The sequence below is a fragment of the Hyperolius riggenbachi genome, unplaced genomic scaffold (assembly GCF_040937935.1).
Source record: "Hyperolius riggenbachi isolate aHypRig1 unplaced genomic scaffold, aHypRig1.pri scaffold_224, whole genome shotgun sequence".
Taxonomy (NCBI): Eukaryota; Metazoa; Chordata; class Amphibia; order Anura; family Hyperoliidae; genus Hyperolius; species Hyperolius riggenbachi.
In genome coordinates, this window is record NW_027152435.1 from 97641 (window position 1) to 119061 (window position 21421).

Consider the following 21421-nt stretch of genomic DNA (forward strand, 5'->3'; position numbering starts at 1 on the left):
GTAGATAATATATATTTAGACAAGTTACTTGTTAAAGGACATCCAAGTTGAAAATAAACTGATGAGAAAAACAATTGTACCCATCCTCCTTCTCCTAAAAATAACTTTTTAGATACCCCAAGTTTTTACTGTTGCATTGTCTCAGCTCAATGACACCTTCATTTAAGTATGCTATAGCTCAAATCTATGAACTATTGACCCTTTTTATCTCTTTCCTGCTCTCAGAAGCTATTTACTAACAGAAATGTATTTTATGGCTGTAATTACTAATCAGTGAGGGTTATGCTATAGTCCGACCCAGTATGACCCGGTCCCGACCCGGACGGAAACTGTCACTTGCATACCTGATTTTTAACTCTTTCAGGCAGAGAAAGAAAAAAAGGAACACAGCTTAGTAATTTGTGTGCTAGGCACTGTACATACCCATGTCTATCTCATTATGTCACATGTCACCTCGGTTGTCCTTTAAGGTGCCCATACATCTAGTGATGACAAAGGTTGACTGATCGAATCTGATCAGAGAGAGATCTGTAGCCTGCTCATACACTGCAGACCAATTCCGATAGATCAGGAATGAGCCTTGTGATCCCGCCTTCCTGGCCGACTGCCAAGTTTAAAAAGTTCCCCCCATGTGCCAGTGCAGTGTAAAATCTCACCTGTCCGAGCCTCCTCCGCTGTCACCCCCGAGCACCACCACATGGGGCCTGCATGCAGAGCCGGGACAAGGTCCTCCAGCACCCAAGGCTGATACACCAAAGTGCGCCCCTCCATCCCTACCACCCCAGCCATCACACACTGATTGCTATTAGACTAAGAGGCCCCCAACATCTTCATCTCTAGTTATCTGGCTTGCAGTCACTGCCGTGTATCCCCTTTTCTTATTTCTCACTGCTTCAAACACAATAAAGGAATGATAGCTGAGTGAGTTGTGCGCCTCTCCTACACTGCGCCCTGAGGCTGGAGCCTCTCTCGCCTCTGCCTCAGCCCTGCAAGCAATATATAGAGATTTTGATGCTGAAACCAGGAAAATGTACTGCCTTCTCCTACATGTCACTAAAGTGCCTCTTTATGATCCTTATGGTATATGGGTTTAACTTTGAGATTACCACATTAATTGTTCTTTCCCTCAACAACCGTAGAAAGTCCAAATCATTCACAGATCGTCTATCAGGCAGACATTCCGCATTGCGCTTCCCAAGTGTTAATCTTTATCTGCATTGGGGAATGTTATTGGGAACGGACGGGTTTTTGTTCTTTTTAATCTAAGGAGAAGGAAGCTGAGGGTTGTCACATTTTCAAGGACTGCGGAAACGGTCTCGATACACAATGCAAACTTCCTTTAGGATACAAACTCGCAGCAACAATTGTTTCTGTGCAGTAAAATCCTGTCCAAAGCAGCTCGCTTCTCCTCCATAACTATGAACTGATGGCGTATAGATAATGTCGTGTGGTCACGCTTCACCGGACAATAGGAGATGGTAAAAAAATTACAGTGAAAAACTCACATGGTTTGGAAGTGAATGTGAGTGATGCCATGCCCCTTTATTTGCCGTGCAGTGCTGATTGGTCACTGCTGACTTAAGGGGAGGGATTTCATTTTTTTGCGATACTCTGTTTATTCAAAGCTTAGAAGGCTTCCTTTGCAGCATGGAAAGTGAAGTGTGCTTTAAGGATAAATCCGACCCTTGACTGTAAGCCTTAAAATAGAACATCCCTTCAAAGGTAGGTACTCTATGTTTTATTCATTTTTGAAATATGAATCATTTTTGCTGCAGGCTCTTTCAGACAGGAGGTTGAACTGTGCGCTTTTCAGGCAGTTCAGTGTCCCATCTGCCCCCATGTGCGCAATTCGCTTTCAATCAAATTGCAGCCTAATGACAGCGTTTGTAACACCACACATATCAGCGTTTGACTAGCAGTGGCATTACCCAGCCGCGGCCGCTCTCAGATGTGACTCCACAGGTAGGGTGGGCCCAGCTGTTGCAAAAGAGCATTGCAAGACGGTTACCCTCTTGCCGATCACCTAACGCAGGACTGCAGAGAGGCTCTGTTGTTCCTCCGCGGCGCATATGTGCGTCATCTTGCCAGGAACGAGATTTGACGGGAGCTCGCGCAAGCTCCCATCACTATACACAGCGGGCCCCAGCGATCAGCCTGCCAGTGGCTGATCAGTGCTGGCAGGCTGTTTTTTTAATTTATTTACAAAAAAATATTTATATAGTGCATCTTACGTAGCACTGTACAGAGTACAGTCTTTTCCCTTAACTGTCCCTCAGAGGGGTGCACAATCTAATCCCTGCCTTGCCCATATGTCAATGTATGTAGCATGTAGTGTGTGTATCTTAAGGTGCGTACACACATGCGACTATAGTCGTTTGTAACGATCGTTCCCCGATCTTTACCAACGACGATCGTTACAAAAAACGAACCAACGACTATTAAGGCAAACGACGAACGAGGCAAATCGCTACAAAACAAAGTTCTGTCTTGGCGGATTTTTACCACCGACGATCGTTAGCAAAAGTGGTACATCGTTGGAAACGATCGTTCGTACCAGGCTGGACATGCGTATTTCACTTTTTCTCCAAGGAACTTTACAATTTTATGCGCAGGCGCATTAAGTGCTTTTACGTGGTGTAACGTTCGTTCTAACGATGTGATCGTTACACACTTTTTACAACTAACTTTACTTCGGTCGTTCTTTCGTCAATTAAAAGTTCGTTCGTCGTCCTCAACGAACGATCGTTGTCGCATGTGTGTACGTAGCATTAGTCTAGGGCCAATTTAGGGGGAAGCCAATTAACTTACCTGGATGTTGTTGTTTTGTTTTTTAATTTCTGTCTTTTTTTTATTTAAAAAAAAAAAAACCCTAAAAATCGTAGCAGCAGTCAAATACCACCAAAAGAATACTCTGTGACAGCAAAATGAAGTCAAATTAATTTGGGTGCTAAGGGCCCTTTTACACTTAATGCGTTGGTATGCGTTAGTGTGTGTTAGTACGTGTTAGTATGCATTTTTCCCATAGCAGTGCATTGTGAAAAAGATTTCACTTAAAATGCGTATAGTGGGAAATGTGCCATAAGAAAACATGGGTATTACTTGAAAATCAGTTTTCTTTCAGAGAGCAACTGATTAAGTGTAAAAGGGGCCTAAGTTGTATGACCGAGCACTAAAGTGCCGAATTGTAAAAAAATGGCCTGGTCATTAGGGGGGGTTTAAACCTCTGGGACTCAAGTGGTTAATGGTCAACATAAAAAAAGCATATCTCTGCATTTTCCAATGTGCATTTTTTTGAAACCCTCAATTCGCTACGCATTTCTGTGAAATGCATCTGAATTGCACATAATGTATTTCAACAGAGACGCAGAAGAAATGTCACTGTGCTTGTGATGCATTTTGCATAAAATACGTAAGAAACTGTATTTTCCTCCATGGAAAAAGGAAAGATATTGAAAAAATGCAAACGGAATAAAAACACATGAAAAACGCAAATGTAAACCGTAATCGCAAACGCATACAAAAACGCATGGGAAAGTGCAGAAACGCGGAGTGTGCTCCCAGCCTAAGGGTTTCCAGGCCTGGAGCATGACCAACAGGCCATGGTGTGGGAGAGGGTTCCAAAGGAGAGGTGATGCTCATGAGAAGTCCTGGATGCAGGAAAGAGAGAGAGGAGGTGACTAAACTGGAGGACAAAAGAGTCTCCTGGGAGGAGTGAAGGTTTCAGGTGGGATGTTATTTACTGATTAATGAGGAAATGTATGGAAAAAACAACTTATGTAGAGCTTTGGATGATAGGGGGGGGGGGGGGGGGAGTTTAAAAACTTTATTCTTTGGGAAATTGGTAGCCAATGCAGAGATTGCCCCTACCCACTCCCGCCCCAACACCCCCACCTCGGGCCAATCACAAGCAAGTACCCAGCCAGTAGTCAGGAGCAGCTGACAGGCGGCATATTCATTGCCTTCAGAGGCCTCACGCTTATGGATAGAAGAAACAGCACAGCATCCATTGCGTTTTCCCCCTTTTATTGGCTCATTGTTGCTTGCATAGTATAAGGTATGTCTGGCCCGCCCTGAGTCTGCACAAGTCCTCTATATATATATATATATAGCCGGCTCTTCCGTCCTGTCCTGTCACTGGGGAGGCTTTACATTTTTTTTTTACTTAGCAAATGTTTGTTTCCTGTAATGTAGCGTTTTGTCCAGTTCCTTTCTTTGAATGGAGAGGAGTGTAAAAGCTTCCCTCACCCCACTTCCCCTAATGTGCTGCTCTACAGCTGGGATTTATCACCTGCTGTGACCACTGTGCTCAATAATGCCTGCAGACTGCACACACAACCAATCAGATTGCAGCATTTTATGCCTTGTTAACTTTAGTAGAATTTGTGCAATATAATTAACGTTGCAATTAAATCTGTTTTATAGATATCAAATTCTCATGTCAATCAACACCTCATGTGCACTTTATTATCAACATAGGGTTTTCAATAGATCCCAGCCAGGGACACTTGTAATTGTACACTCAACTCCACAACTTTCCCGCACGACCGACCCATCTCCTCATGGAGGATTCTCAGGGTTTTCTTGGTTTTCAAAACCATTTCCTGAATGGCAGTTGAGTCAGACTTAGCAGCTGCCGTTCAGGAATTGCTTTTGACAACAAAGGAAACCCTGAGAATCCCCCATGAGGAGATGGACTAGTCTAAAACCTTTTGGTTCTGTCAGATTTAAACTGTGTACTTTTTTCGCTGGAGTGGTTCTTTGAATATGTTAGACTCCCAGTATGAGCCATTCACAAACATTCTTGCCCAAACGGTACTTTCACACTGATTCAGTACAATTGCAGATCAACCACGATGCAATTATATTGTAATGGTAGATTAGCAGTGTGGTGTGGCGGAATATACAGTATGCATTACTGCATGCTCCCATCCAGTGACTGACAACACAAACCGCCGGGAAATTACTTGTGCGCATGTAGCACATGGCAATATTACCGGAACTAACACCAGCAGAGTAACTCCCGTCGGGCAAATTGCGATACTGGCTGTAAATGGGTAATGCGAGTGTTGCTATGGTGATACTTGTTCCTTGTTTACTGTGCATTGCCATAGCATTGTTCACATTGGCCACATACAGGGAGGTGCGCTAATTGCACAAGACATGGTACTCTGCTGCCGTTAGTACTGCGTTCTACCTGCACTCTGCAAATTTTCCAGCGGTTTGTGCTTTGAAGCCTAGAGTGACTTAGCCCCCCCCCGCTGTGAACCTGTTTTTCCAGGATGTGCAACACAATGCCCCAGTGTGCCTCAGGCTGGTTTCACTCTGCACACCAGCGCCAGCGATGAGGTGTGTTGCGCCCGGCGCACCGCCAAAGGCAGTCCTTCAGGGAAAACCGCGTTTCTACAAGGTGTTCCCTGTATGGCCACCAGCCAAGCAGGAAGTTATGCGGTCACTTCCTGCTTCGCGTATTGTAAAAATACACTTCCGCGCATGCGCACCGTTACGTCGCAACGTCATAGTTTTAAAAAAAAACTGCATTGCCATGTGACTTCCGGGCCGACGCGGGTTGCCACGGGTCCCGCATGGAAACGTAGTTCTGCGCTAGCATTAGATTTGGCACTTCCGGTGCAGCATACCGTAAACGTGGGAAGTATGAACTTGTGCATAGGGTTACATTAGGCTGCGGTAGCAGTGCGTCAATTCGACGCACCGTACTCCCCAGTGTGAAACGGCTCTTAGAGTATAATGGATCCATAAGTCCACTCTTGTGAGGTCATTTCATCAGGTCATAGCTCCCAACTGTCCCTTTTTCGAAGGGACAGTCCATCTTTGGTAGCCCAATGCCTCTGTCCCTCTTTCTCCCTTATATGTCCCTCTTTCGGAACTGAAGTACACACAGTAGGATGCGAAAGTTTGGGCAACCTTGTCAATTTTCATGATTTTCCTGTATAAATCATTGGTTGTTACAATAAAAAATGTCAGTTAAATATATCGTATAGGTATAGGAGACACACACAGTGATATTTGAGAAGTGAAATGAAGTTTATTGGATTTACAGAAAGTGTACAATAATTGTTTGAACAAAATTAGGCAGATGCATAAATGCACAAAAAACAAATGAAATCAATATTTAGTAGATCCTCCTTTTGCAGAAATTACAGCCTCTAAATGCTTCCTGTAGGTTCCAATGAGAGTCTGGATTATGGTTGAAGGTATTTTGGACCTTTCCTCTTTACAAAACATCTCTAGTTCATTCAGGTTTGATGGCTTCCAAGCATGGACAGCTCTCTGTAACTCACACCACAGATTTTCAATTATATTCAGGTCTGGGTACTAAGATGGTCATTCCAGAACGTTGTACTTGTTCCTCTGCATGAATGCCTTAGTGGATTTTGAGCAGTGTTTAGGGTCATTGTCTTGTTGAAAGATCCAGCCGTGGTGCAGCTTCAGCTTTGTCAACGATTTCTGGACATTGGTCTCCAGAATCTGCTGATACTGAGTGGAATCTATGCGTCCCTCAACTTTGACAAGATACCCAGTCCCTGCACTGGCCACACAGCCCCACAGCATGATGGAATCACCACCATATTTTACTGTAGATAGCAGGTGTTTTTCTTGGAATACTCTGTGTTTCCTCCATGCATAACACCCCTTGTTATGCCCAAATAACTAAATTTTAGTTTCATCAGTCCACAGCACCTTATTCAAAAATGAAGCTAGCTTGTCCAAATGTGCTTTAGCAAGCCTTTGTTTGTGCTGTGGGTGGAGAAAAGGCTTCCTCTGCACCACTCTCGCATACAGCATCTCCTTGTGTAAAGTGCGCCAAATGGTTGAACGATGCACAGTGATTCCATCTGCAGCAAGATGATGCTGCAGGTCTTTGGTGCTGATCTGTGGGTTGACTCTGTTCTCACCATTCGTCGCTTATGTTTATCTGAGATTTTTCTTGGTCTGCCACTTCTAGCTTTAACTTGAACTGAGCCTGTGGTCTTCCATGTCCTCAGTATGCTCCTAACTGTGGAAACAGACAGCTGAAATTTCTGAGACAGCTTTCTGTATCCTTTCCCTAAACCATGATGGTGAACAATCTTTGCCTTCAGGTCATTTGAGAGTTGTTTTGAGACCCCCATGTTGCTACTCTTCAGAGAAAAATTAAAAGAGGAGGGAAACTTACAATTGACACCCTTAAATACTCTTTCTCATAATTGGATTTATCTGTGTATGTATGTCAGCAGTCACTGAGCTTACCAAGCCAATTTGAGTTCCAATAATTAGTTCTAAAGGTTTTGGAATCAATAAAATTACAACAGTGCCCTGCCTAATTTTAATAAAACAGTTAGTGTGTACTTTCTGTAAATCCAATAAACTTCATTTCACTTCTCAAATATCACTGTGTGTGTGTCTCCTATATGATATATTTAACTGACATTTTTTTATTGTAACAACCAACGATTTATACAGTAAAATCATGAAAATGAACAAGGTTGCCCAAACTTTCGCATCCCACTGCATGTATGGAAATACCAGTTTATGTATTTTTCTACTGCAAAACATTTGTATTTGGCTCCAAATTGTATTCCCATCCTTTATAGAGGCACTGAAGCGAAAAAAAAAATGATGATATTATGATTTGTATGTGTAGCACAGCTAAGAAATAAAATATTAAGATCAGATACATCAGTGTAATTGTTTCCAGTACAGGAAAGGTGGCCATACACTGGCCCGATTCGCCGCCGTTTCGACAGCAGATTCGATCACTGGGATCGAATCTGCTGCCAATCATTCGCACTACACGCCGAATTTCGATCCTTTTCGTCCGATCCCGTCGATCGCTCCGTGCGGAAAATTAGCGTCGATCGCCCGCGGGTAGGGAGCGCGTCGCTAGCGGCTTTCGAGTGCCCGACGACCGACGCAATAGAGCCGCATACATTACCTGCTCCGCCGGCACGTCTACGCCCGGTCACCGCTGCTCCGTGTCCGCGCTGGTCTCCGGCATGCTTCAGTTCCTCCGGCCCGGCAGGAAGTTTAAACAGTAGAGGGCGCTCTACTGTTTAAACTTCCTGCCGGGCAGGAAGAAGTAAAGCATGCCGGGGCCGGAGACCAGAGCAGAGACGGAGCAGCGGTGACCTGGGGACTGGAGTCGCGCCGGCGGAGCAGGTAATGTATGCGGGCGGGGGGAGCGGCGGCAGCACCACCACCACAACAGATTGTGAACGGTTTCAGGCTGAAATCGGTTCACAATCTGTTTGCAGTAAAGGTAGCCATACGATCCCTCTCTGATCAGATTCGATCAGATAGGGATCTGTCAGTTGGTCGAATCTGATGGCAAATCGACCAGTGTATGGCTACCTGAAGCGTTGAGAAACTCCAGTTGTTATCTCTATGCAAACAAGCCATTAAGCTCTCCGACTAAGTTAGTCGTGGAGAGGGCTGTTATCTGACTTTTATTATCTCAACTGTTCCTGGACTATTTACTTTTCCTCTGCTAGAGGAGAGGTCATTACTTCACAGACTGCTCTGAAAGACTCATTTTGAATGCTGAGCGTTGTGTAATCTGCACATATTATAGAATGATGCAATGTTAGAAAAAACACTATATACCTGAAAATAAAAGTATGAGAATATTTTCTTTGCTGCTAATTTTCTAGTAATTATTCATAGTACACAACCAATTCACTATATCATATTTTTTTTTTTCGCTTCAGTGTCTCTTTAAATTGATATATTTCTTTATTTAAAATGATAATATGAAGAAAAACTACCGACAATAGAAAGGACCAGTGTGGTTCGAATTCTAAAATCACATCTTTTGCTTATGAATTGCATGAATGGTGTGCGTGGTTAGGGGTGTGGTGGGGGCGTGGTTAGAGGTGTGACAGGGGCGTGTCTTAAAGTGTCCCTCTTTCTCACCTCAAAAAAATTGTAAGGTATGCCTCAGGTGCCATACAAAAAACAAGATGGCGGCATCCGTACAGCAGATTTCTGCAACTCTGGCTAGGCAGGCGACGTGACCGGTTCTAGCTACAATGGGGCCCTGGGGTATAAGTAACCTGGGGGACCTCCTACCGCCCACCCCCTTCCCCCCAGTATAGTAGTCAGAAGTGCCCCTAAAGGCCCCCCCACACACACACACACACAGCGTTATGGAGGCAGAGGAATAGGCAGACACTCACCTCCTCCGAGTTCCAGGCGCTGGAAGTCTCACCTGTCCTCTCTGTAGTGCTGCTGCTCTGCACTTCCTGCCTCTCACAACAGGCACTAGAGCCCAAACAGGAAGTGCAGAGCAGCAACACTAAAGAGAAGACAGACTGACCTGCAACATCTGGAACTCGAAGGTGGTGAGTGTGTGCCTGTGCCCACTGCCTCTGTAATGCTGCTTGGGGAGGGTGAGGTAGATAATTTAGTGGGTTGGTGGCAGATACTTGGGCCCCTCTATGGATCTGGGGCAATTGCCCCCTTTGCCCATATGGTGGCACCAGCCCTGCAGTGTCTACCAGTAAAAGAATATCACTTAGATCTGCAGAGATAGCATAGATTGGATCAAGGGGGCAGAACTTGAGGTTTGCTTTGACTGAGGCTCTACAGCTCAGCCTGTGGGATGTGCAATCCATCGCTCCCCCCTCCCCATTACGCTGTGATTTATTAGATTGCGGGTAATGAGACTTGCAGGGACGACTGTCGGGAAGATAAACGGATGGCATTCATGCTGTACCCCCAAGCTCTGTCTCTATGACTTCTCTGCTTTTAATAAGCCACTTCCTCGATGTCTATAAAAAGGGAGACACAGCCGCGGCCCGCCGCACTCTCCGGTCTGGGAATTCATTATTCCGCTTGCTTTATGCCCGCTATTCCTCCGTAGGGTATAAATGACCCGAGCCATCCATCTTTCAAGCTTTCTACTTTCACTATTAAACCTTCCAGGCGGACGTCTCTGGTGAAGTGGGGACGAGGGTCACCCAAAGCTGTTTTTCTAAAGCAGAACTCTGCAGGGTTTCCCAAGTTCTGTCGGTTATTTGAATCCATTTCTGAACAACCTTTGATTCCCTAACTTATAGTGCTAGATACAAAACTGCCTATAGAGCGCACCCTAGTGGCTGCAGCTCTGGTGCTCTTAGCCCGCCAGGAGAAAAGCGCAATATAAATATATATTGCGCTTTTCTCCTGGTGGGCTAAGAGCACCAGAGCTGCAGCCACTAGGGTGCGCTCTATAGGCAGTAACAGTGTTAGGGAGGTTTGCCCAAGGTCTCCTCACCGAATGCTGGCTTACTGAACAGGAGGAGCCAAGTCTCCTTTGTCAGAGGCAGAGCTAAAGCAAGGCTTCCATCTTTATTCCCTTTTAAACAATACCAGTTGCCTGGCTATCCTGCTGATCTCTTTGGCTGCAGTATTGTTTGAATCACACACCGGAAACAAACATGCAGCTCACCCAGTCAGACTTCAGTCAGAGCACCTCATCTGCATATGCTGGTTCAGAGTCTATGGCTAAATGTATTAGAGACACAGGATCAGCAGGACAGTCAGGCAATATGCATTGTTTAAAGCGGGATTGTCAGCCATAAAATCAAATTCCATTTAGCCACTGCTCTGTGTTTATTATGCAGTCTACATCCTGACTCTGCATTGCAAGCATTCCAATATTATCATAAATGTTTCTGCTGTAAAGTATCTTATCTCAGTCAGCCTGGCTCTATCGGGTATATTGCCAGGGAAAGGGGGAAGCTTGTTATCTCCCACATTCCTGCTCCTCACTGATTGGCTGAGGGCAGTTTAGTGTGACATGAGGCTGAGAAGGAAGATACACCTCACCCCTCTGCAGAAGCTGCTGAAATATGATCTATGCTGTACTCATGTGTTTACAAAGCAAGCTAGATATGACGGTGCAGTTTCTAGGAGGAAAAAATAAAGAGTTAGGGAGGAAATGACATCAGGATTGGCTTCAGTCAGAGGCAGTAAAAATGGAAAATGCCTGAAACATTTTTCTCTTTTTATACTATTTATAATCTACTGAAACCAAAACGTGGACTGTATGATACATATGTTATGTAAGTAGAACAATTATTTCTATTTATATATGTGTTTTTTTTTTTTTTATTCCTCGAATAGTATGGCTGTCTCTGCTGCTTTAAAAGGAAATAAATATGGCAGCCTCTTTATCCTTATCACTTTATGTTCCCTTTAACCACTTAAGTACCAGCGATCTCTGCCCCCTTAAGGACCAGAGACCGCTGGTACAGAAACGACGGAATCCCGATGAATCTTCACAACCGTCGTCACCACCGCACATCGGGAACCTAGGCCATCCACTGTGCCGTCTGTATGACATCAGAGTTCCTGTGAGCCGGTCAGGAACCGCTTTCACTGGCTCCTGACCATGTCATTCAATGTCAGCCAGTGGGAGCAGCTTACATTTAAAGACAGGGCCAGGAGCCAATGAAATCGGTTCCTGACCTGATAACAGGGCTCTGCCGTCATAGAGACAGGCAGAGCAAGTGAACTGTGGCGGGAGCAGCGAAAACAGTGGAGGCGCGCAGCGGCGGTGAGTTGAAATCTACGCCCTGGCAGCCAGATCAGCATCAAAATGGCGTAGATTTACTACGGCGGTCCGAAAGTAGTTAACCAGTACACTGTCCAGCCAGTGCACTTTGAGGGATCTCTAAAATGGCATTTCGTATCCCACAAAAGTTCGTGTGTCCTGGTCTGTTTCAATGCTTTTTCACAGAGCACTTGCACAGCTCCTGCTCTGTTAAAGGGTGACATAAAGAGACACTGAAGCGGGAAAAAATTATGATATAATGATTTATATGTGTAGTACAACTAAGAAATTAAACATTAGGAGCAGAGACGCGTCTAGTGAAAAATGGCGCCGGCCAAAAAATGGCGCCACCTTCTGCCCGATATATGTTTAAAACGATATTTATCGTTTCAAAGGTTAAAATAGTGCAGAACGAAATTTATCGTTTTAAAACTGTTTTTTTTTTTTGTCCTGCCTGAACGGTATTTATCGTTTTAACCCCTGCTTTGCTGCCGTTTTGAAAATATCTGCCCGCCGGCTTTAATGTTTAATAGCAAAGCCCCCTTAAAAGCTAAAAACACCAAATTTGCAGGGAATGTTAAGAAGAAAATTGTGAACAAGAGGAAACATTTTTTTTTCAAAAAGACCTTATAGTTTTTGAGAAAATCGATGTTAAAGTTTCAAAGGAAAAATGTAAACATTTAAAAACCCGCCGACTTTAACGGTTAATAGCAAAGCCTGCTTAAAGTTTAGGAACACCAAATTCCCAGGGTATATTAAGGGGATCAGTGGGAATAAGAGGAAAAAAATTTTTTTCAAAAAGACCTTATAGTTTTTGAGAAAATCGATTTTTAAGTTTCAAGGGCGAAAATGTCTTTTAAATGCGGAAAATGTCAGTTTTTTTTGCACAGGTAACAATAGTGTATTATTTTCATAGATTCCCCCAAGTGGGAAGAGTTTTACTTACTTCGTTCTGAGTGTGGGAAATATAAAAAAAAACGACGTGGGGTCCCCCCTCCCAGACCTCTTTAACCCCTTGTCCCCCATGCAGGCTGGGATAGCCAGAATGCGGAGCACCGGCCACGTGGGGCTCCGCACCCTGACTATACCAGACCGCATGGTACATGGATTGGGGGGTCTCGGAAGGGGAGGGGCAGCCAAACTTTCCCCTCCCCCTCCGAGCCCTTGTCCAATCCAAGGACAAGGGGCTCTTCTCCACCTCCGATGGGCGGTGGAGGTGGAGGCCGCGATTTCCTGGGGGGGAGGTTCATGGTGGAATCTGGGAGTCCCCTTTAAAAAGGGGTCCCCCAGATGCCCACCCCCCCTCCCAGGAGAAATGAGTATAGAGGTACTTGTACCCCTTACCCATTTCCTTTAAGAGTTAAAAGTAAATAAACACACAGACACTTTGAAAAAGTATTTTAATTGAACAAAAAACATAACCACGAAAAAAGTCCTTTAACCAGTTCGCATTCAGTCGTTTTTCGCTTCATGCATCCGAACAATGTTCACCTCCCATTCATTAGCCTATAACTTTATTACTACTTATCACAATGAACTGATCTATATCTTGTTTTTTCCGCCACCAATTAGGCTTTCTTTGGGGGGTACATTTTACTAAGAGCCACTTTACTGTAAATGCATTTTAAAAGGAAGAATAAGAAGAAAACGGAAACAAATCATTATTTCTCACTTTTCGGCAATTATAGTTTTAAAATAATACATGCCTCCATAATTAAAACCCACGTATTGTATATGCCCATTTGTCCCGTTTATTACACCATTTAAATTATGTCCCTATCACAATGTATGGCGACAATATTTTATTTGGAAATAAAAGTGCATTTTTTCCGTTTTGCATTCATCACTATTTACAAGCTTATAATAAAAAAAAAAAAGAAATATTTCATCTTTACATAGATATTTAAAAAGTTTAGACCCTTAGGTAAATATTTGTGTTTTTTTTTTTTTTTTAATTGTAATGTTTTTTTTTTTTTTTAATTAAACATTTTATGTGGGTATTTTTGGGAGGGTGGGATTGAAATTGTATTTTTTTTGTAAATATATGTGCATTTTTATTTTTATTTAACATTTAGATGTAGTTTACTTTTTGGCCACAAGATGGCAGCCATGAGTTGTTTACAGTGACGTCACTCTAAGCGTACCACGTACGCTTAGAGCGACATAGGAAGCAGAAAAAGCGTAGCTTCCGAGAGAAGCTGTCGCTTTTTCTGCGGGGGAGAGGAATCAGTGATCGGGCACCGTTGCCCGATTCACTGATTCACTGGCTAACAAACCGCCGGCCGATCGCGCGCGTGCACGCGCGCGATCGGCCGCGTGGACGCGCAGGAGCGCACATGGCTTCCTGGACGTGAGTTTCACGTCCAGGAATGTGAAATAGTTAATATTCTTAATTAACCATTAATACTTACCTGTCCCTTTAAATAAATGATCCCTCGCAATATCCTCGGAAATGTTCTATCAGTTACAATGTAACAAAGTTATTACAATGTAACAACTTTGTTACATTGTAACTACGCCGCACCCGACGTCACTCGCTGCCGCCGCCGCCGCTGCGTCTGTGCTGCACGGACCCGACAGAGCTCTGAGCTATATAGCTCAGAGCTCTCTTAGCATCTTTGTATTTGGGCTCCAAGGAGCCCCATTGGTCCTTAGCAGACCAATGGGGTTCCTTTAAATCAGAAGGAACCCCATTGGTCTGCTAAGGACCAATGGGGCTCCTTGGAGCCCAAATACAAAGATGCTAAGAGAGCTCTGAGCTATATAGCTCAGAGCTCTGTCGGGTCCGTGCAGGACGCTAAGTCCCCGCCGCCTCCCGCTGTCCACCCCGCACGGACCCGACAGAGCTCTGAGCTATATAGCTCAGAGCTCTCTTAGCATCTTTGTATTTGGGCTCCAAGGAGCCCCATTGGTCCTTAGCAGACCAATGGGGTTCCTTCTGATTTAAAGGAACCCCATTGGTCTGCTAAGGACCAATGGGGCTCCTTGGAGCCCAAATACAAAGATGCTTAGAGAGCTCTGAGCTATATAGCTCAGAGCTCTGTCGGGTCCTGCAGACGCGGCGGCGGCGGCGGCGAGTGACGTCGGGTGCGGCGTAGTTACAATGTAACAAAGTTGTTACATTGTAATAACTTTGTTACATTGTAACTGATAGAACATTTCCGAGGATATTGCGAGGGATCATTTATTTAAAGGGACAGGTAAGTATTAATGGTTAATTAAGAATATTAAAGGACTTTTTTCGTGGTTATGTTTTTTGTTCAATTAAAATACTTTTTCAAAGTGTCTGTGTGTTTATTTACTTTTAACTCTTAAAGGAAATGGGTAAGGGGTACAAGTACCTCTATACTCATTTCTCCTGGGAGGGGGGGTGGGCATCTGGGGGACCCCTTTTTAAAGGGGACTCCCAGATTCCACCATGAACCTCCCCCCCAGGAAATCGCGGCCTCCACCTCCACCGCCCATCGGAGGTGGAGAAGAGCCCCTTGTCCTTGGATTGGACAAGGGCTCGGAGGGGGAGGGGAATACTTGGCTGCCCCTCCCCTTCCGAGACCCCCCAATCCATGGACCATGCGGGCTGGTATAGTCAGGGTGCGGAGCCCCACGCGGCCGGTGCTCCGCATTCTGGCTATCCCAGCCTGCATGGGAGACAAGGGGTTACAGAGGCTCGGGAGGGGGGACCCCACGTCGTTTTTTTTTTAAATTTATTTCCCACACTCAGAAGATTTAAAAAAAAAATTGATAGCAAATTTTAAAAAAAAAAAATGACGTGGGGTCCCCCCTCCCGAGCCTCTGTAACCCCTTGTCCCCCATGCAGGCTGGGATAGCCAGAATGCGGAGCCCCGGCCGACTGGGGCTTCGCACCCTGAGCTATACCAGCCCGCATGGTCCATGGTATGGGGGGGCTTCGGGGGGGAGGGGCGGCCAAGCCTCCCCCTCCCCCCCGGAGCCCCTTGTCCAATCCATGGACAAGGGGCTCTTCCCCGCCTCCCTTGCCCCAGGTGGAGGTGGGGGCGACGACTCCCTGGGGGGGGGGTTCATGGTGGCATCTGGGAGTCCCCTTTAAGAAGGGGACCCCCAGATGCCCACCCCCCTCCCAGGAGAAATGAGTATAGGGGTACAAAGCACCCCTTACCCATTTCCACAAAGGGTTAAATGAAATAAAAACGCAACAACGAAAAAAGTCCTTTAATGTTCTAAATTAACCACAAATACTTACCTGTACCTTTAAGAAAAAATCCCACGCCAATCAGGTCCCACGACAGTATCCTCTATCTTGCGATCTTCTGATACATGTTGATTGAAGATCTCCGACGCCACCCACGCCGCCTCCGCCGCACTGCTCTCAGCTATACTAAGTATAGCTGAGAGTTGCGTCTATGCGTCTATACAGACGCATTAGCGCTAGCTGCCGCTGCCCTCCCTGCCTCCCCCACCTGTCACCCTCACCCATGCTGGCACCCAATGCACCCATGGGTGCCAGCATGGGTGAGGGTGACAGGTGGGGGGAGGCAGGGAGGGCAGCGGCAGCTAGCGCTAATGCGTCTATATAGATGCATAGACGCAACTCTCAGCTATACTTAGTATAGCTGAGAACAAAAAGCATCTTTAAATTTTGGCTCCAAGGCTCCCCATTGGTTCCTTATCGACCAATGGGGATCCTCCTGATCCCCATTGGTCAGTTACGGAACCAATGGGGACCATTGGAGCTAAAATTTAAAGATGCTTTTTGCTCTTAGCTACTATCTTAGTATAGCTAAGAGCAGTGAGTGCGGCGGAGGCGGCGTGTGTGGCATCGGGGCGGCGGAGATCTTCAATCAACATGTAACTGAAGGTCGCAAGACAGAGGATACTGTCGTGGGACCTAATTGACGTGGGATTTTTTTCTTAAAGGTACAGGTAAGTATTTGTGGTTAATTTAGAACATTAAAGGACTTTTCTCGTGGTTGTGTTTTTATTTCATTTAACCCTTTATGGAAATGGGTAAGGGGTACTCCTGCACCCCTATACTCATTTCTCCTGGGAGGGGGGCAGGCATCTGGGTTCCCCTTCTTAAAGGGGACTCCCAGATGCCACCATGAACCCCCCCCCCAGGGAGTCGTCACCCCCACCTCCTCCTGGGGCACCGGAGGTGGGGAAGAGCCCCTTGTCCATGGATTGGACAAGGGCTCCGGGGGGGAGGGGAAGGCTTGGCCGCCCCTCCCCCCCGAAGCCCCCCCATACCATGGACCATTTGGGCTGGTATAGCTCAGGGTGCGAAGCCCCAGTCGGCCGGGGCTCCGCATTCTGGCTATCCCAGCCTGCATGGGAGACAAGGGGTTACAGAGGCTCGGGAGGGGGGACCCCACGTCATTTTTTTTCAAATCTTTTCCCACACTCTGAACATAACCCAAAAAATTTAATTTAAAAAAAAAATAAATAAAATTTTTCAATTTTTTTTTTTAAATATTGTTTCCCAGTATCTTTTTAACATATCCTGCAAATTTGGTGTTGCTAGGATTTAAGGGGACTTTGCTATTAACTGCTAAAGTTGGCGGAAAAAGTTTCCACGGGAATGTCAGTACACGATTTAAATAGATAAATTTCCTTTGAAGATTTAAAATCGATTTTCTCAAAAACTATAAGGTCTTTTTGAACAATTTTTTTTTCTTCGTGTTCCCACTATTTTTCTTAACATTCCCTACACATTTGGTGTTTCTGGCATTTAAAGGGGCTTTGCTATTAACCGCTAAAGTCGGCTGGCGTTTAATTTTCCCACGGTCAGAAGAAGAATATTAAAAATCGATTTTCTCAAAAACTATAAGGTCTTTTTGAAAAAAAAAATTTTCCTCTTGTTCACAATTTTCTTCTTAACATTCCCTGCAAATTTGGTGTTTTTAGCTTTTAAGGGGGCTTTGCTATTAAACATTAAAGCCGGCGGGCAGATATTTTCCAAACGGCAGCAAAGCAGGGGTTAAAACAATAAATATCGTTTGGGAGCAATACAAATATAAATATAAACGATAAATATCGTTTTTAAAGCCGGCGCCATTTTTTAGCTGTCAAAAACGAAAAATAAGTAGTGATAATGGTTCTCTATGGGGCGCCATTTTTTTAACAACGATAACTGGCGCTATTTTTAACGGACCCAGCAGAGACATAAGTCTAATATTGTTTCCAGTACAGGAAGAGTTAAGAAACTCCAGTTGTTATCTATGCAAAAGACCCATTTAGCTCCACGACTTTCAAAGTCGCAGAAAGCTCGGTCTTCTGAAGCATGTTATCTCAACTGTCAGTCACTGAATTTTCTTTTTCTCTCCAGAGGACAGGTCAATATTTCTCTGGGCTGCTCTGTAAAATCATTTAGAATGCTGGGTAGTGTGTAAGCTGCAAATATTAGAGAATGATGCAATGTTATAAAAAAACACTATATAACAAAAATAAAAATATGACACTATTTTCTTTGCTACTAATGTTCTAGTAATTATCCGTAGTACTGTAAGGATCGGTGTCAGCAAACAGAGAGAATCCAATTATTGGTGATCTGCAGTATCGCCAATAATACAGAAGTCACCTGATTATTGATGATCTGCAGAATCACCAATAATACAAGTGTAACTAACCTCCGGACACCTAATACAGTAAATGATACAATACAGTAATAGTTCACAATATCGTGGAAATATCCACCACACGGCAATTCCTCAGAGGTGTGGTTATCTCTGAATGGGAACCCCGTGAGTGTGATCCTCAACCAGGCAAAGAGAGGAATCTCGGCCTCTAGCAGTAATGGTCTGCTAGGGCGTGCGTCTCGGAGATAGCCCTACAGTGGGAGACGTTCCACTGAAGGGAGAAAGGTCAGACAAGCAGAGGTTCGGCAACAGAGAAGGAGGCAGCAGTACAGAAACGGAAGGCTGATTCAAAGTCGGTAAACAGGCAGGGTCGGCAACTTGAATCAGATAGGCAAAAGTACAAAAGGTATTAGAGCAAAGAGTAGTCAGGGATAGCCAGAGTCAAAACACAGGTAATAATACAAATACAATCCTAATCTAAGGTGTGACGTCCTTGGTATCAACACCTGGGAAACTGGACTAAGGTCTGAGCGCTAACACGGATGTGATCACGACAGCAGACGAGGAGCAACTGGACACAAGCTCCCTATATACTGGGAGCGCATCTGCAGCGCTGCCCAGCCAATCCAACAGCTAGTTGGAGTCAGCTGACCTGGCAAGTCAGCCGACTCCCCGTCTAGCTGCATAAAGGTCCTGCCGCCGGGCGCGCGCACGCGTAATGCGTGCCCTGTTTGCGGCCGAAGGACCTTTGTGTGACAGCGAGGCGGGGACCGCCGCCGGCTGACACGCGGAGACGGCGTCCCCGCCGCTCTCCGCCGCGGCTGATTCCCCGCCGGCTGTTACAAGTACACAACCAATTCATTATATCATAATTTTTTTTCGCTTCAGTGTCTCTTTAAGTAAGAGTGATATGGAGGCTGCTATATTTATTTACTTTCAAGCAATACCAGTTGCCTGGCAGCCCTGCTGATCCTCTGTCTCTAATACTTCTAGCCATAGACCCTGAACAAGCATGCAGATCAGATGTTTCTGACTGGATTAGCTCTATTCTTGTTTCAGATGAGTGATTCAGACACTACTGCAGCAAAATAGATCAGCAGCACTGCCAGGCAACTGGTATTGCTTAAAAGGAGATGGCAGCTGCCATATGCCTCTCACTTCAAGTTCCCTTTTCTTATTACTGATACTAGCTGATGGTTCCGGCATTGCCCGGGTATGCATTTGGCTGGTTTTAGCTCCAATGACCTAGTTTGTGAACTTTGGCATCAATAATTTGCATTGAAATTAAACAAATCTGATTGGCTGTGGCTCCACCCCTTTTTTGAATTTGAACCCCAGTCACCCAATGACCAACCGTACCAGGTTTGAGGCTTGTGCCATTTACAATGCAAGAATGGCAGCAATTAAATATTCCCCTTGAAAATCAATAGGTGAATTTTGAATGGCTTTTGTAGGCTCCACCCACTTTTCTGAATATTAATCCCAGTCACCCAGCAACCAGCTGTGCAAAGTTTAAGAACCCTGCCATCAGGGCCGGGCCGAGGCATAGGCTGGAGAGGCTCCAGCCTCAGGGCGCAGTGTAGGAGGGGGCGCACAATTCATTCACCTGTCATTCCTAATTATGTATGAAGCAGAAAGAAATAAGAAAAGGGGATACATAGCAGTGACTGCAAGCCAGATAACTAGATATTAAGGTGTTGGGGGGGTTGGGGGCTCTGGAGCGCCTCTTAGTCTAATCGCAATCAGTGTGTGACGGCTGGGGTGGGAGAGATGGAGGGGCGCACTTTGGTGTCTCAGCCTTGGGTGCTGGAGGACCTTGTCCCGGCTCTGCCTGCCATTAACAGTGTAAGAATGGCTGCAGTTTACATTTTCTTCATGAATTATTTGTCTCTGCCCACTGATGACCTGGGGTTTCCCGGTTATGTATTTTGGCTGGTGTTGGCTGCCCACACTTTTTCTAACCCTAATACACAATTACTCAATTACTCAATGACCAAGTTTGTGAGCTTTGCGGTCTTTGGCATCAATAATTTGCATTGAAATGAAACAAATCAGATTGGCTGTTTGTGGCTCCACACCCTTTTCTAAGTTTAAACCCCAGCCACCCAATGACCAACTGTACCAGGTTTGAGGCTTGTGCCATTAACAGTGCAAGAATGGCAGCAATCAAATATGCATTTGAAAATCAATAGGTTAATTTTGATTGGCTTTTGTAGGCTCCACCCACTTTTCTGAATATTAATTCCAGTCACTCAGTGACCAGCTGTGCAAAGTTTGAGATCCCTACCATTAGCAATGTAAGAATTTCTGCAGTTTACATTTTCCCAGTGAAATTTGTATTTGTCTCCACCCACTGATGACATGGCATTGCCCACTTATGTATTTGGCTGGTGTTTGCTGTGCGCACTTTTCCTAACCCTAACACACAATTAATCAATTACTCAATTACCAAGATTGTGAGCTTTGCAGTGTTTGGCATCAGTAATTTGCATTGTATTGAAACAAATCTGATTGGCTGTTTGTGGCTCCACTCCCCTTTCTAAATTTGAACCCCAGTCACCCAATGACCAACTGAACTAGGTTTGAGTCTTGTGCCATGAACAGTGCAAGGATGGCAGCAATTACATATCCCCTTGAAAATCAATAGGTGAATTTTGATTGGCTTTTCTAGGCCCCACCCACTTTTCTGAATATTAATCCCAGTCACCCAGTGACCAACTGTGCAAAGTTTGAGAACCCTGCCATTAACAGGTTAAGAATGGCTGCAGTTTACATTTTCCCAGTGAAATTTGTGTTTGTCTCCACCCATTTTTTTGGTTATGGGGATAAAAAGTATCCTATACTTTATTCCAGGTAATGTACTATGTGTGTGTCAAATTTCATTCAAATTAGTTCAGCCATTGTCATGATCGAGTAACAAACATACAAACATCCGAACTTTCCCATTTCTAATATTAGTAGGATTATTATTAGTAGTACTATAGACATAGGGCTAACATCTTCCAAAGCACTGTGTAAGTAAAATATTTTACAAGCCAGTTATATGGGCAAAGAGCCCCCCTCCTCCCAATTCTGTTGCCACACAGGTTCCCCTGCCAGTACCATCACCATCACTGTGATTATTGAGGTCACATACCCTTTCTATGCTAAGAAGTCAGGTGCCTTTCAGTATAGACATGTTGCTGGAAAGTAATTCAGGAATGTACATATTACTAAGCAATACGGATTTACAAGCAACAATGACCCTTTATGTTCCTGTGACGGGCTGTGAGGGGACGGAGTGATGGACTGTGGAGGGGGTGGAAGGGGGGGGGGGGGGGGGGGCGACAGCCTGTGG

The 21421-nt window shown here is 44.9% G+C and overlaps 1 protein-coding gene across 1 annotated transcript in view; it reads left to right on the top strand.

Annotated features, from left to right (window-relative positions):
- Window positions 1-1486: 1486 nt before the first annotated feature.
- LOC137543830 (GRB2-associated-binding protein 2-like) overlaps window positions 1487-21421 on the top strand; it is a 51351-nt gene continuing 31416 nt past the window's right edge. The window contains exon 1 of the mRNA XM_068264915.1: window positions 1487-1722. The gene's annotated coding sequence lies outside the window, so the exon portion shown is untranslated. The remainder of the gene's footprint in view (window positions 1723-21421) is intronic.